Source organism: Rhinatrema bivittatum, chromosome 7 (assembly GCF_901001135.1).
Source record: "Rhinatrema bivittatum chromosome 7, aRhiBiv1.1, whole genome shotgun sequence".
NCBI classification, from domain to species: Eukaryota; Metazoa; Chordata; class Amphibia; order Gymnophiona; family Rhinatrematidae; genus Rhinatrema; species Rhinatrema bivittatum.
This window is the reverse complement of record NC_042621.1, coordinates 88,023,119-88,038,666: the sequence shown is the minus strand read 5'-3', so window position 1 is coordinate 88,038,666 and position 15,548 is coordinate 88,023,119. Positions and strand designations below refer to the sequence as shown.

The following is a 15,548-nucleotide window of genomic DNA, read 5'->3' as shown; positions in this document are numbered from 1 at the left end:
TGTGTGTGAAAGAGAGAGAGAGACTGGTTGGGGAGATGATTGGAGTGAGAGAGACAGAAACTGGTCCTGAGGGTGTGACTGTTTGTGGTCCCTAAGGAAGAGGACTGTGAGGTAGCTTCAGCAGCTACTACTGCTTCTGGTATGGCCTGCAAGGGAAAGGAGTAGGAGAACTGCTGGAGAGGGTACGTAAAGGTGGCTTTTTAAGTTCATTTTTCTTGATTGACTACCATTTTAATTATTGGGTAGTATGTGATGTGTCTGCTGTTTGAAATATTTTATTGGTGTTTGGTAAAGCTTTCAAAATTTGCATGAGTCTTTAATTATTGGATTTTCTATTCATCAGCTGTTTTGAAATTATTTTATTTGTATGATTTTATAATTATGATTAATGATTTATATATCTTGATTTTATTGATTTGTTTCACAAGGAATTGTGAAATTTTTGTTTTTTCATTGTTACACTGTATAGAGTCTGGAGCAGTGGTTCTCAACCCTGTCCTGGGGACCCCCCCAGCCAGTCGGGTTTTCAGGATATCCACAATGAATATGCATGAGAGAAAATTTGCATGCACTGCCTCCACAACATGCAAATTTTCTCTCATGCATATTCATTGTGGATATCCTGAAAAACCTGACTAGCTGGGGGGGTCCCCAGGACAGGGTTGAGAACCACTGGTCTGGAGTGATGCGTTTTACAGTTTAGTTTTTGTCTGCACATTTCTATTTATACTTTATGTGGCTTTATTCTGCATTTGGTGAGGGTTTGTGTTCTGCATGCAAAGACTGAGATGACGCATTCTTTTAGCATGTGGTTTTCTGTAGGGATCTGTAGTAGCTTGGCCTGTTCTGTTTTCGTGATAGGAGATGTATTGATATTTTAGATTCTGGTGTAATATTTGTGGTATTCTTTTTCATAGGTAGGGTTGTTATTCTTTGAGTGTTGGCAGATAGTACTGTGTTGATACGGGAGGACCATGCCGAAATATATCACAATAGGTATGATGCCATATGAATTTCAAGATGCAAAGTTTTCTTGTTGGCATCACAACAGTGCATGAAATTATCACAACAACTTGTATATTAATTTTACCTCAGAATGTTATTTTTCATGTAAAATATGTTATAAATGCATAATTTAAAATTGTGTATGGGGAGGGGGTGCCAGACTGTAAGGTTTGCCTAGGGTGCCTAATACCCTTGCACTGGCCCTGGCCAAGGTGGTGTTACAGGGAGAAATTATCGCATATATAGCCCAATGGAGAAAGCGAATGGATAGACAGGTACTAATACATAATGAAAATGCTGATTGGCTGAATACAGCCCTCCATGTACACGTCCCTAACAGAAACCTGGGATCAGCTAATAAAGCCTTACTGTCCATCCCCTCAATCAAAACAGCCAAACTAACCCAAGTAAGGGAAAGAGCACTCTCCTTAGCAGGTCCTATGCTATGGAACTCCATGCCCGTCGAGATCCGCTTACAAAGAAACCTTCAGAAAACATTTAAAGACATGGTTATTCAAACAAAGAGAAAGGAGAGTAGAACACTGGGGAAAAAGAAAAGCGATTGGCAGCACACTCTAAACACACTACCCTAATCAACACGGGTACATATTCTACTTTAATCATTAATCTCAAATATCTAGAATAAGATGACGTAGTTTCTCTTTTATTCCCGCTCAAAATAAACGGACATAGCATAACACATCCAATTATGAGTTTTTTTTTTGTTTTTGTTTTTTTATTACTACTTTGTTACCGTAAAGTCTTGGCACATGTATAATGATAGAATTCATAATCTTTTCCAATATTAATATTTGTGCCTTATTGTTAACCGTTACGATGGTACCTAACAGTGACGGTATAGAAAAGTTTTTAAATAAAATAAAAAATAAATAAATAACGCTTAATCACCAACTCCAGAGTGCTAAACGGGCTCTTGCCTCTGTGGCCTCCCGCACTAACCGAGAGCGCTAGTTAACTATTCAGAATGCTCTTAATGCCATTCTCCATCAGCGGGCGAAAAAGAGCTTGCTCTTTTATCAGCATAAACTCTTTCAGTTTAGCAATAAATCAGGGAAGCTGATGACTCTCTCTTTTTTTTTTTTATCAAAATCATTTTATTGGCGAAAACAAGCAGTTCAACAATAACAAATACACAGAGGAGGTCTAAACAGTTGAACTTAATAGCAATAGACTAGGCACCAAGGGTCATAACTCCACTGTGAACCCCAACCAGATATAGATGTCGTCCCGCGTGTTTCCTTTCAGAACTCCATTGAACTCTAACAACCAAGCAGAACACACAGCAGACACTCTCTCACACGCCGCTCACACAGTGCAACGTACATAACCACAATCATCCTATCCCCCCTCCCCCCAACCCTTAGGAGTTAGTGCACCACAAACACCAGCTCTTCAAATCCCCCATGACTACCAAATATCAGCAAGCCACAATACAGTTCAATAGCCCTGCCATCCCGTCCTGCACTGTTTATACTGTACTAGGTGACTCTGTTCTCTCTGCAGCAGGGCAGTAAACGTTCACTGCCAAGAGGGATGATACCCGGCAGCCAGTAGGGTGGTTTGAATGTCTGGGGGTAATAACGTAAAACAAATAGTCCAGCAACTTCTGTACACCTTGTCCGGTGCTCGCATACTGTCTAGAGAGGCCATGCGCTCCATTGGCATTGAGGAAGCAAGTCGGTAATACCAGGCCCGCAGCGAGGGTGATGTGTCTGGTGTTATCCAGACAGTTAAAATCGTGCGACACGCCGGTAACACGGCGGTATGGCCAAACTTGTCGAGCGATAGCTGATTGGTGGGAAGAGCTCCCCGCAGTCCAGACAGTAGAAGCTTGCCCGTTCGGCCGAGAGTAGAGCCTGTACACTGAGCAACTACTGCAAGCACCCCGTTCCAGAACACCGTTAGACTGGTACAGGTAAACAGCCGATGAGCCAGAGGACCTCTCTCCTGTTAACATTTTATACAGAGGGGTGATGGTAACCGCCCCATATGATAACGGCGGACATCATCACAATTAATGTGGTGTAGAATCTTAAATTGGAGTTCTTGGAGAGATAGATCCGGTAGGCCTTTGAACATGGACTTAAAACAGGAAAGCATGTAGGCGTTGGATATGTCTGTCGTCCTCCCTCGTGCTGGCATCCTGGGCCAGGCAGAACCGCAGGCAAAAAAGAGGCAGCAGCAGCAGCAACAATTTTGTGGCAGCACAGGATTGGAAAAGCCTGGACCCATTTAACTGAGGGAAGTCCCGTGGAAGAGGGGCTTAGATTTCCCCAGGTGCGCCGGCAGCCGAACATAGCCAGTCCCCTGGCCGTTGCCCCTACTGACACATGTGCTTGCTTTCCGCAGTCAATCACCGGTGCCCCCTCCTTCCGGCAAGCCTCGCGGCCACAGAACTCAAGTCATCTGACAGCGGGGGTGGAGAGAGGAAGCAGCAAGACGTGGAGGCGCAGCCGCTTTAACTTGCCCTGGGGTCCTTGTTATCCCGAGGCAGTGCGGGACCCAGCCACGCTGCCGCTACATAGTCAATCGTGCCGTCGTATTTTTTAATAACTGAAGTTTGTAGATTAGTCTTTCCAGCAACCCCACATACAGCACGTTGTAGTAGCCCAATACTGAGATTACAAGGGCATATACTACTAACTATAGAGCTTGGAAAGCCAAAAAAAGGACCCAGCTATCACACTATCTTCAACCATAAGTAAGCTCGCTGTGCTACCAGCCCAATATAAGGCTCCAACGCAAAGCTAGAGTCCAACACAACCCCGAAACTCCTAACCTTAGAAGACAAGGGATGGGAATAAAAGGTTGGATGGTCAATGCTAACAAACTTTCCACGTGATTCAATCTTGCTCTTATTGAGAACCAAATGGTTCTTCTGGTAGCAACAAGGGAAATCTGTCAATCTCCCCTTAGTGGGATTGCAGATTTGTAACTGGTGCAGGGAAGGGAAAGGACATTGGCCGTGTGGTCAGGAAGGTTAAGATATGTCTGGAGAAGTAAGAGATAAGATTTAGGGGAGAGGGAGCTAGGAGGTAGGCGAAGCGATACGTCGAATGTTGCGTTCAACACTGCGTTCATGTCTCGCCTTCTCTTACCCTCGTCCCACTGCTTCTTTCTCTCTAACAGGCCGATACTGTAAAGTGCGTTCAGCTGAGCGCACTTATTAACCCGGCTTTGGCTGTGCGTTTTGGACACTCGTCCACAACCCCTTATACAATAAGGGGTTTAGTGCACGCCCCAAAACTAATAGCGCTCATCACATGCATACTGATGAGGCGATTAATCATTCGCCTGGGATACAGGGAAAAAAATGTGCGGTCGATCCGCACATTTTACGCTCAGAAATCGGCGCCTACCCAAAGGTTAAAAAAAAAAGTGCCAGTGGGTCAGGTTAGGAAAACGGATGCTCAGTTTTACAAGTGTCCATGTTCTTAACCCGTGGCTGTGCACCGGTTAGGGAAACGGACTCTCGTAAAATTGAGCGTCCGTTTTCCAAAGCCACTGCCAGCCACCTCTCCTGGCCCAAGGAGGCGCTAGGGGCACGCAATGTTTAGAGCGACCCCCTCATTTGCATTCTGTATCGCCTGCCACGCACTATTTTAGCACATCTGTACTGTATCAGCCTGTAAGCGTGAGCCACTTTTAAAGCTTTTCTGGTGGTTTTCAAACTCCACCTCCTGCTTGAGGAATTGCAGGTGCAGAGCAGATGGGCCTCAGTGGCTGAATGGTTGTAACATGTGCGGCAGACCCTACCCCTACCCAACGCCCATCCCTGCTCCCCTCCCCCTCCAAAAAAAAAAAGAAAACTGGGAGAATTTGGGGAAAGGAAACCAAACACTAACAGGAAGGTGTAATATTCCTTGGGTAGAAACCTGGGAATAATAATCCTCAGTTTCATCCGATATTGTCAGCCGAGGCGAGAGGGTAATGCATCTAAATGTGGTGACTTGTGGCCTTCCAGCGGCACGAACATCCCATGACGGGCACGGAAGGAGCCCGCAGTCATGCAACTGATTTGAGATTTTCTGGTATAGGTTTCTAATCATTTTTTGCCATGATGAAGCAAGTAAAGGATTTCCTCTTGATCCACTCATTCCCCCTGTGGTTCAAAGGCAGGTCTGTTTGTTTTGCTTTTATGCCAAAAAATAACAAAAAAAAAATTAGACCCACACATGTATTTCTTTAAAACCACATGTTACTATCGCAGCATTTATGCAAACATCTTCAGTCCAGTATCAGTGGCGTTTTATATACATTTATGTGAACCACGCTAGCCTTTTTACGGCACTCTACAAATTAATATAATCATTTACCAAAAATAATCCCTCTTAATTATACTTTACCAAGTTCTAAAAGTCCACATTAAACAAGATTTACTTCCATTCTAACTGTGTAAAGTGATTCTACCGCCATCAGTGAAGACCCCCAACATCTGGGCTGCTGAGTGTATCCACATGAAGGCTTGAAGATTTCCCAGAAGCAGGCCACGCAGCCAAAGGGGCCTGTTTTTCAAAAGCATGTACATGCTTAAAACTGGGTTTACACGTCTAAATGCACTTTATCCTTGTAAATGGCCTTTTGAAAATTGCTAGGACAGAATGTAACGTTTACGTGCTTACTCCTTTGAAAATTCAGCTGTGTATGTCGTTTGATGTAGGGCTTCTTCAATGATCATTGCTGAAGGCGGTGGAATCGCTTTCTACAGTTAGAAGCGAAATACATTTTGCTTAATATGGATTGTATTAATGTGTAGAGCGCAGTTCTCACACACACACACACACACACGATTCCATTGATACTGGAATAGAGATGTTTGCATGAATGGCACAGAATTAAGATGTGGTTCCAAAGAAATAAGGGGGACACATATATGGGTCTATATTTTTTGTTTTCGGCATATAAAGGCTCCTGTGTTTCACTATCTTATAGACGGTTTGCTTTTATATTAGAGATTATTCTGAAGCATCACGACTCAGACCTTTCTATGGCAGATCTTTTTGTATGCGTGTGTGGTGGGGGAGGGGCTCCTTGGCTTGACAGGGCCTCACCCAATCAGGCTGGCAGCTTCAGAGTCTATAGCAATGCAGAGCACCCCATGTGCCTGAACAATACGGCTTAGGCGCTTTATTTTTGCACTGGCAAATAGTGCGATGCATGCATGCAGTGCCTGTTCTAGGATGGCAAGCAAGATTCTGTCATTGACTACTGGACCTAAATAAAGGCTCAGCTTTACCTGGTGCTCCCCTTGCTCAAGTGGTGACCGAGGGCAACTTTCATCCCAGGCAGATGTCTTTCAGGTCCACCTGTGATTTAGAACACAGCAACATAAACTGGGCTTAGAGGCCGCACGGTCAGTGAGAAGGGCTAAGGTGCTATCCTTTCGCAGAGAAAGAGAGGGGCAGAAAGTGAAGAGCAGAGCTCTCAGCTCAGTCTGTGGGGGTGAACGGGCTTGGTTGGGGTTGTGTGGGGGAGGGGGGGTTCATCCTTGCATGAATGAATTGAAAGAAACAGAAAAAAGGGGAGAAAAATATACATGCAGGTAAAGAGGGGAGAAGACAAGGAGGAGAAAAAGAGAAAGTGAAACAGAAGTGGAAAGATGATCAGCGGAGGACAGGAGAGCCGCCTCTGGTATTCCTACCGCTGAATGCATCGTAAACCTGATTGACCACTTTACTGGGTAATTTACAAGGAGAATGGGAAATGCATTCTGAATTTTCAGAGAATTTTCCATGGTTTCTGGTCTGTTGACTTTCAAATGTATCCAGAAAGAGGCATATTTGGCCCGGGTCTACACACTGATCCCTGGGAGGCAAATTTCTAACCTGCCAGTTAGTCTAAGGTTTCCCCATGCAAAATAAGTGGAAGCAAATGATTCAAAGGAAATTAAGCCGAGGGCACTATTTGAAACAATCGCTCGCACTTTCTTTCTGTGGGCAGATGAAGGCAGAAGGTAAAAGATTGTTTTGCATCCCTCGTTCTGCATTGTCCGGGGGGCCTCGGGGCAGTGGAAGGAAGCCTAGGCTGCCACAGCTGAACCTTAGCACTGTGCATGGCAGGGAAACCTTCTTTTGTCTGCGTGAGATGCAGACACTCGCACTTTATAAACCACTGGTGGTGCTCCTGTCTGCGCTGCATGGCTCGGAGCTGGCTGCAACACGCGCACATAGGCTGTAGGAAGGGGCTTTTAAACTGGGGGATTTGTCTGATGCAGAAACCGCACCCAGTGACACAGATAACTTTGGGTTCCATTCCACCTAGACAGGCACTGCAAAGCAGATTAGAATGAGCTCCCAGGCGGAGCACAGTGATGCAGCAGGGGCGTTACGAATCCCGGCCGTGGATTTCTCTTCGGACCTTTCTCCTCCAGGAGACCGCACCTAAGTCCAAGCGGCCCGGGTCCCCAAGGGCTCCTCCCGGGGGGGGATCTCGGGCTTCCAGTAGTGAAGCTCCAGTTGGTCTCCTGGCCTTGATCCACCTCCCGGCTACAGACTTCGCTGTGGGTCACCCCTCGGCGCCCCTCTCATCATCTCTTAGCTGGCCCAAGGGTCCACATCACAACAAGGGGTCCTTATACATCTCAATATATCTCAACACTTCCTTATTGAGTGGCTCGGTATGAAGACAGGGGCTGGGGCTTTGAACTCCAAGCCCTAAGGTCATGGAACCAGTTGGCCTGCAGCCTAAGGTGAGGTATCCGGTGATGAGTTCTTTAGTCCGTGGCTGAAGACTGGGGTTTTCAGTTGCACTGGGATGCCAAGCACTCCTTAGTGTCTGGAAGGGAGGGTGGGGAGTGAGTTCCACAGATTCGCCCCCCGGAAAGTTTCTCTATCTTGATTTCTTCAGCCGGATAGTCTTCCGGGGTGGCAGGATCAAAAGGTGTTTCTGGGACGAGCACAGGTTTTGGGTGGTGCAGTATTCTCTCTCCTTTTCCATCAGATAGATAGGGCCATTGCCTTCCCTTCCTTTGAAGATGAGATATAGGATTTTGAGTTTGATGTGTAGTGAGCTAGGGAGCCAGTGAAGTAAGGAGAAACCTATTCCCGTTATCTCTTTTTGGTGATGGTTCTGGCAGCGATGGTTTGTACTGCCTGAAGTCCGATATGAGGCTCTTTGAAGTAGGCTGATGTAGAAGATATTACGGTAGTCTTGGTCAGAGAGTTCCTACTGACTGCTTGACTATTTTGAATAATCAAGGATTTCAGTGTTACTACAATTATGTGGCTTTCCATGCTGACAACCAACTCTAGGACGTCTTCTAAGCTTTCGAGCTAAAGCTTGTGGGTATAGGGTTGATTTTCCTACAGACTAAGAGGAGGTGAAGCTTTCTAGATGCAGCTCACCCATTGGATCTCTGTTTTATCTTTGTTTAGTTTAAATCTGTTAGTGAACATCCAGTTGGTTGTTGTTTTGAAGCATTGGTTGAGGAGTGCTATCATGTGAGCCCAAGTGTCCAGATGTGCAAGGAGTATCTGAATGTCATTGGCACAGATGTATGCTTTGACCCTGAGGTTTCTGATGGCAGCTAAGGGTTGAAGGTAAGCAACGAAGAGGATAGGGGAGACGTGAGGCACACCCCAAAGCAAGGGCCAGGGTTTGCACAGAGCCGTCTACCACATTGTTTTCTCAATTGGTTTTATTACATATTATGCGTGTTTTCACTGTACACCGTTGAGAATTTTGAATTGTGCAGTTTATAAATTTAAAAGTAAATACATTTTATGATCTGGTGTCTGCCAGTCAGCAAGGACTGGAGCCACTTAAGAGCGCTGCCCCCTACACCTAGGTTTGCCAGCCTGGTTAGCAAGATTTGGTGGTCAAGCACGTTGAATGCAGTGGAGAGATCAATGTAGAACTCCGAGGCCTGATTTCTGAGCTCTGCACTGGGTGGAAATCTGATGATGAGATGATCTTTCAGGTGCCAGTTTACCATGCATTTAATTGGTTTAGTCAATGTGGGGAGCTGGTGAATTGGGCAGTAGCTGGTGCATGCTGATGGCTTGGGTGAGGGTTTTTTGTTTGTTTTTTTAGTGAGGGTGTGTTGGCACTGGGTAATGCCATTGTTGAAGTATGGTGGTCAGTGTTTTGACCAGGTGGATGAAAATTGACTCAGGTAGGCTCTGAAGGAGACAGATGAAACAGGGATCTGAAGGGATCATGAGCCTCCTAGGTGGGATGGTATTGAAAGTTTTGCTGAAATCCAAGTAGATCGTATCAAGTGCTCTTTCATGATCAGGTTTTCTCATCACCCAATCAAAAAAAGTCAATCAGATGTGTCTGACAGGACCTTCCCCCCTGGTGAATCCATGCTGCCTCAGGTCCAGCAATCCTCCTGGCTGGAGATAGTTCGCTCCTCTCGCGCTGATTAAAAAGAAGTGAGATTTTGGGGCCATTCATGGAAATAGCTAAGAGGATGTGGGTTTGAACATTATAGTAAACCTTTTTGGTTTGTTTTGGGTTTTTTTCTGGAACAGCCTATTGGAAAGTCCAGTATGGTTATTTGGCATGGGGATAAGTGAAAGACTTCTGAGGCTGCAGTTACACTATTTGTACAACATGTGCCGTGGGTCCTGGAGGTTTACCTCTTCCCCTCCCCTTTCAGAGAATGTACGCCCCAGGGATGTTTGGAATTTGCAAGGATTTAGCCCGGAGCTGTGGGTCACCCCTGCCTTCTCAGTTAAATACCAGAGAGGCTACAACTATTTTTAATTTTGTTGTGAATTCTAAAAACTGAGAATCATAATAACATAGTAACATAGTTAACATTGTAATGACAGCAGAAAAAAGACCAAACGGTCCATCTAGACTGCCCAGCAATTTGCTTATGCAAGTAATTGCCGCTCCATGCAGGTTACCCCGTGTTTCTGTTAAGGGTAGTAACTGCCGCTCCATGCAGGTTACCCCCATGTTTCTGTTAAAGGTAATAACTGCCACTCCGTGCAGATTACCCACATGTTTCTGTTAAAGGTAATAACTGCCGCTCCATGCAGGTTACCCCCTTGTTTCTGTTAAGGGTAGTAACTGCCGCTCCGTGCATGTTCCCCCATGTTTCTGTTAAGGGCAGCAACTGCCACTCCATGCAGGTTACTCTCTTGTTTCTGATAAGGGCAGTAACTGCCGCTCCGTGCAGTTACCCACATGTTTCTGTTAAAGGTAATAACTGCCGCTCCATGCAGGTTACCCCCCATGTTTGTGTTAAGGTAATAATTGCCACTCTGTGCAGGTTACTCCTTTGTTTCTGTTAAGGGTAGTAACTGCCGCTCCGTGCAGGTTCCCCCATGTTTCTGTTAAGGGCAGTAACTGCCACTCCATGGTTACTCCCTTGTTTCTATTAAGGGCAGTAACTGCCGCTCCGTGCAGATTACCCACATGTCTCTGTTAAGGGCAGTAACTGCCGCTCCGTGCCTTTACCCACATGTTTCTGTTAAAGGTAATAACTGCCGCTCTATGCAGGTTACTCCCTTGTTTCTATTAAGGGCAGTAACTGCCGCTCCGTGCAGATTACCCCCATGTTTCTGTTAAGGACAGTAACTCCCTTGTTTCTGTTAAGGGTAGTAACTGCCGCTCCGTGCAGGTTCCCCCATGTTTCTGTTAAGGGTAGTAACTGCTGCTCCGTGCAGGTTACCCCATGTGTTCTGTTAAGAGTAGTAACTGCAACTCCATGCAGTTACTCCCTTGTTTCTGTTAAGGGCAGTAACTGCCACTCCTTGCAGTTACCCCATGTCTCTGTTAAGGGTAGTTACCGCTGCTCTGTGCAGGTTACCCCCCTGTGTTCTGTTAAGGATAGTTACTGCTGCTCCATGCAGGTTATCCCCATGTCTCTGTTAAGGGCAGTAACTGCTGCTTCGTGCAGGTTACCCCATGTTATTGTTAAATGGTAGTAACTGCTTCTTTGTGCAGGTTGCCCCCATGTTTATGTTAAGGGTAGTAACTGCCGCTCCATACAGGTTACCCCCATGCTTTCTGTTAAGGGCAGTAACTGCTGCTTCGTGCAGGTTACCCCCATGTTTCTGTTAAGGTAGTAACTGCCGCTCCATGTAGGTTACCCCCATGCTTTCTTTTAAGGGTAGTAACTGCTATTCCCTGCAGTGCCCTTGTGAATTCATTAACTGCTCTCGTCTTCGCCAGCTCCTCCAGAAGGGCATTCCAGGCATCCACCACCCCCTCTGTGAATAAATATTTCCTGATATTGGTTCTTAGTTGTCCCCCTCTGGAGTTTCATATCATGACCCTAGTTCTACTCTTTCCTTTCCAGCAGAAAAGGTTTGAAGTTTGTGCATTGTTGATACCTGTCAGGTATCTGAAGGTCTGTATCATATCTCCCCTGTTCCTCCTCTATACCAAGGTATCATATTCAGATCCTTAAGCCTCATAGGTCTCTGAAAATAAAACCCCACACCATTTTGGGTTGCCTTCCTCTGGAATATTTCCATCCTGTCTCTATCCTTCTTGAGATACGGGCTCCAGAACTGAACACAGTTCTCCAGGTGAGGCCTCACCAAAGATCTGTATAAGGCATTATTACCTCCTTTATCTTACTGGTTATTCCTCTCTCTATCAGCCCAGCATTCTTCTGGCTTAGCTATCGCCTTGTGACATTGCTTGCTGCCTTCAGATCACCAGACCACTATCACCCCAAGATCCCGCTCCTGGTCCATGCTTATAGACTTCACCCCCCCATCACATACAGCTCTTTTGGATTGCCACACACCCACTCTTTCATCTCCTCCCGCTTAGACTATAGCAACCTGCTCCTCACAGGCCTCCCAGCAAGCCATCTCTCTCCACTGCAATCTATGCTAAATTCAGCTGCATGTCTTATCATTTGCCAAAGTCGCTCTGCTCATATAACCCCTCTTCTGAAGTCACTGCATTGGTTCCCTATCTGCTCCTGCATACAGTTCAAGCTCCTCTTTCTCTCCTACAAATGCCTTCACTCTGCAGCACCTCACTACCTCTCCTCGCTTAACTCTCTCTGTACCCCTTCTCGTGTACTGCCGCTCGTCAGATAAGTCACTCCTATCTATGCCCTTCTTCTCTACTGCCAATTCCAGTCTCCGTGTTTTCCACCTGGCTGTGCCACGAGCTTGGAATAGTCTTCCTGAACTGGTGCGTCATGTTCCCTCTCTTGCCATGTTTAAATCCCATCTAAAGACCCACCTTTTTAATTTGAAACTGTTTATTGAAAAGAAAACACATATATAGAGAGCTTGACGCACTTTGGTTCTGAATCATGTCAAGTCAACATACAACAACAGTCATGAAACAGTTAATATTTTTAATTTGAAACCCCTCCCCACTTAACCCTAAACCACCCTCCCATCCGCTATCCTGGGGACAGTCAGAATCAAATCAACTCGATACAATCAAGATCACATTTTAAGATTTCCAACAAAATGCTTAACAAATTATGATTGAGGCCAGACAATAGAACAGGAGTATCTTACCATGTTTAAGGATAGTGAATCAACTCACTCCATGTCCTTGGGGACAAGCATTGTAAGTAAGTGTCCCAGATGGCAATAAATTGCATCTTATTCTTGAGTGAATGCGCAGTTAGCTGATTTTCCATCTGCATCAGAGCATGCATTTTATTCCTCCCATACCAAAAGGAGGGTGGTGACGAATCACACCACACGAAAAGAATGGACTTTTTCCCAACTAGGCAAGCTTTTCTAGTCAACCTTTCCCCTGAATTTGAAAAGTGGCTGCTATATCAAAAAGGACACTGTCAGGAGTAAAATATATATCCTGCCCCACTAAAGAAGATAAGTATTTGTGGAATTTTTCCCAAAACCTCTGTATTGCTGGACAAAACCAAAAACAATGCCCCGATGTACCTCTGACTTGGAGACATTTCTGGCATAATTCAGACTCTACAAAACCTACTCTATGCAGCCAAGTAGGCGGTAAATATGCTCTCTGCAATAACTTGATTTGGATTTCTCTGAGAAGTGCTTCCTCCGTCAGGTCAGGAATACGTGCAAAGGAAAGGGAGAGTGAGAAATCACCCAGGTTACTGGGAAATTCCTCTTTCCATTTGGCCAACAATTCAACCTCAGTGAACGTAGGCTCCAACTTGCCCAAAGATGTACGAATACATGAAATCCCACCCGATTTTGCATCTCTATCTGAAAAACTCCTCAATCTGTACCGCAAAAACATCCATCAAATTAGAGACCTTCAGTGATGCATGGTAATGTCTCAATTGCAGATATGCAAAGAAAACCTTTTGAGGGAGATCAAATTGGTAAATCAAATCCTGATAGGAAAATATTTTACCATGCTAATCTACCACTTGAGAAATGGAATGCACCCCCTTTGCTGCCCACTGCACGAAGACCCCTGACTGCATGCCCAGTAAAAAGTCCAAGTTGCCCCTGATCGGCATATAAATGGATTCCCCTTCTTCATGTCCCATCCTAAAACATAAGTACAACCATGCCTTCCGCAAAGAGATTACTAAATGATTCTTTCTAAGGCTCTGAGGTAAGCGAGTCAATTTGGCATGTAATATATAACAAAAATTAAAGGCACCACAAATTCCTGTTCCAAATCAAGAAGGGTAAAATGTGTTGTGTTAAATAACCAATCCTTGACATGTCGTAACAAACACACCATATTGTACTCAATGTTAGGAATACCCAGCCCCCCTTGAGGCCAAGTCCTCAGCATTCTGACAATCGATATCCTTGCTCTTTTACCCCACCAAAGACATTGAGAAAGCATTGCAATACCAATTTAACGTCATTCTTCTGCAGTAGCAAGGGTACCGTCTGCAAAATGTATAATCACTGTGGCCACAGGAGCATTTTGAACAGATTAAGCCTGCCCATCACCGACACAGTTAGATCTTTCCAAGCCAGGGATTTATGTTTCAAAGTTCTCAAAAGTGGCAATCATATCGCCTGGGAAGATCCACTGTGACTTGAACCCCAAGATGGCGGAAAATGTTCCCAGCCCCCTTAAGGGGAAACTCATTCCCCCATAGTGCTTGAACCTGTTCATGAGAAACCATGGCTCAGATTTATCTAAATTAAGTTTTAGACCAGAAAAAGTGCCAAACAGCGAAAACTCCATCAATGCAGCTAGAGATTTCACTGGGTCACTAAGGTGCACTACCATATCATCTATAAATGCCATTATTTTAAATATCTGGATACCCATCTGAATACCAACTATATCCTTGTTCAGTTGAATAGACCTCAAGAGTGGTTCTAAAGATAGGATGAATAAAAGAGGGGATAGAGGGCACCCTTGATGCATACCACCTTGGAAGGAGAATTCAACAGTGGGTGAGCCATTGACCAAGGCTTGAGCTACCAGTTCTGAATATAACAGACATATCACGTTTAACCAAGTACTGCTAAAGCTGGAACAATCTAAAACATAGAAAAGATAATCCCAATCCACACGATCAAATGCTTTTTCAGCATCAAAGCTGACCAGTAATGATTGAACCATATGAAATGTATTCCAAGCAATAAAGGCCAATATTTTCCACACATTCAAAACGGGGTGCCTACTGCGAATGAAATCCACCTGATGACCGGCCACCAAATCAGGTAGAAGTATAGCCAGACGGTCTGCAAATATGTTAGCCATCAGTTTTACATCAAAATTCAACAAAAAGAAGATGCTGGTAAAAGAGGATCCCTGTCTTTCTTAGGTATAAGAGTAATCAACGCTGTATTAGTGTGGTAAAGAAAACGTTGTAACTGAATGAAACGTTCATACATGAGAAGTAGGGGAGGAGATATTCTTTCCAACAATATCTTATAAAATTTGCCTCCATAACCATCTGGCTTGGGTGCTTTGTAATGAGGAGCACCTAAAATCCCATAATCTATCTCTTCTAAGCAAACAGGGGCATTCAATCCGTTTAGCTGCAATTCAGTGAGCTGAGGAAGCACAATTCCCCGAAAAAATCGATCTCTCGCTTTTTCATCTCCAGGTTGTTTAGCAAAAAGTTGTTGAAAATATTCCATGAAAGTTTGTTGCATCCCCTCCTGAGAGTTAACTGTTACATTGCAGCAAGGTATTTAGCATCCAATGTTCACTTTACTAGAGAGGATAACAATTTACCAGCTTTATTTCCATGTTGAAAAAGCTGAAATTTATAATAGAACATGGATTTGACTGTTGTCCTTTGGTGTATCAGCGAATTCAGAGCAGCCAAAGATGATAAATAAGCAGTTAATAAGCAATTTTGGTAACCATTATATTCCATCATGCACTACAGCTCAGTTATTAAGCACAACTGTTTCGATTGAAATCCCCTTGCAAAATTGAATCGACATATATTACTGAATTTTGCTTGACCTCTAGTATTAAGCACAATTTTCCAATACCGAGTTTACAATGTGAGAAACGATCCGCCGTATAACACTGAGTAGTGTTTAAAGTTATGCGTGCTGGTGGAATTGATAGCAGACTTATTTGACAAGAACAACCATTTGTATACCTTGTGTTCACTGACTAAAGTTATTCTATCAAGAGTTCTTTCACACAGCCCCTGAGGC

At 44.6% G+C, this 15,548-nt stretch overlaps 1 protein-coding gene across 1 annotated transcript in view; it reads left to right on the top strand.

The window, feature by feature from the left end:
* Positions 1–15,548, top strand: part of ZNF469 (zinc finger protein 469) — a 506,485-nt gene that overhangs the window by 408,811 nt on the left and 82,126 nt on the right. The gene's annotated exons all lie outside the window — the stretch shown is intronic.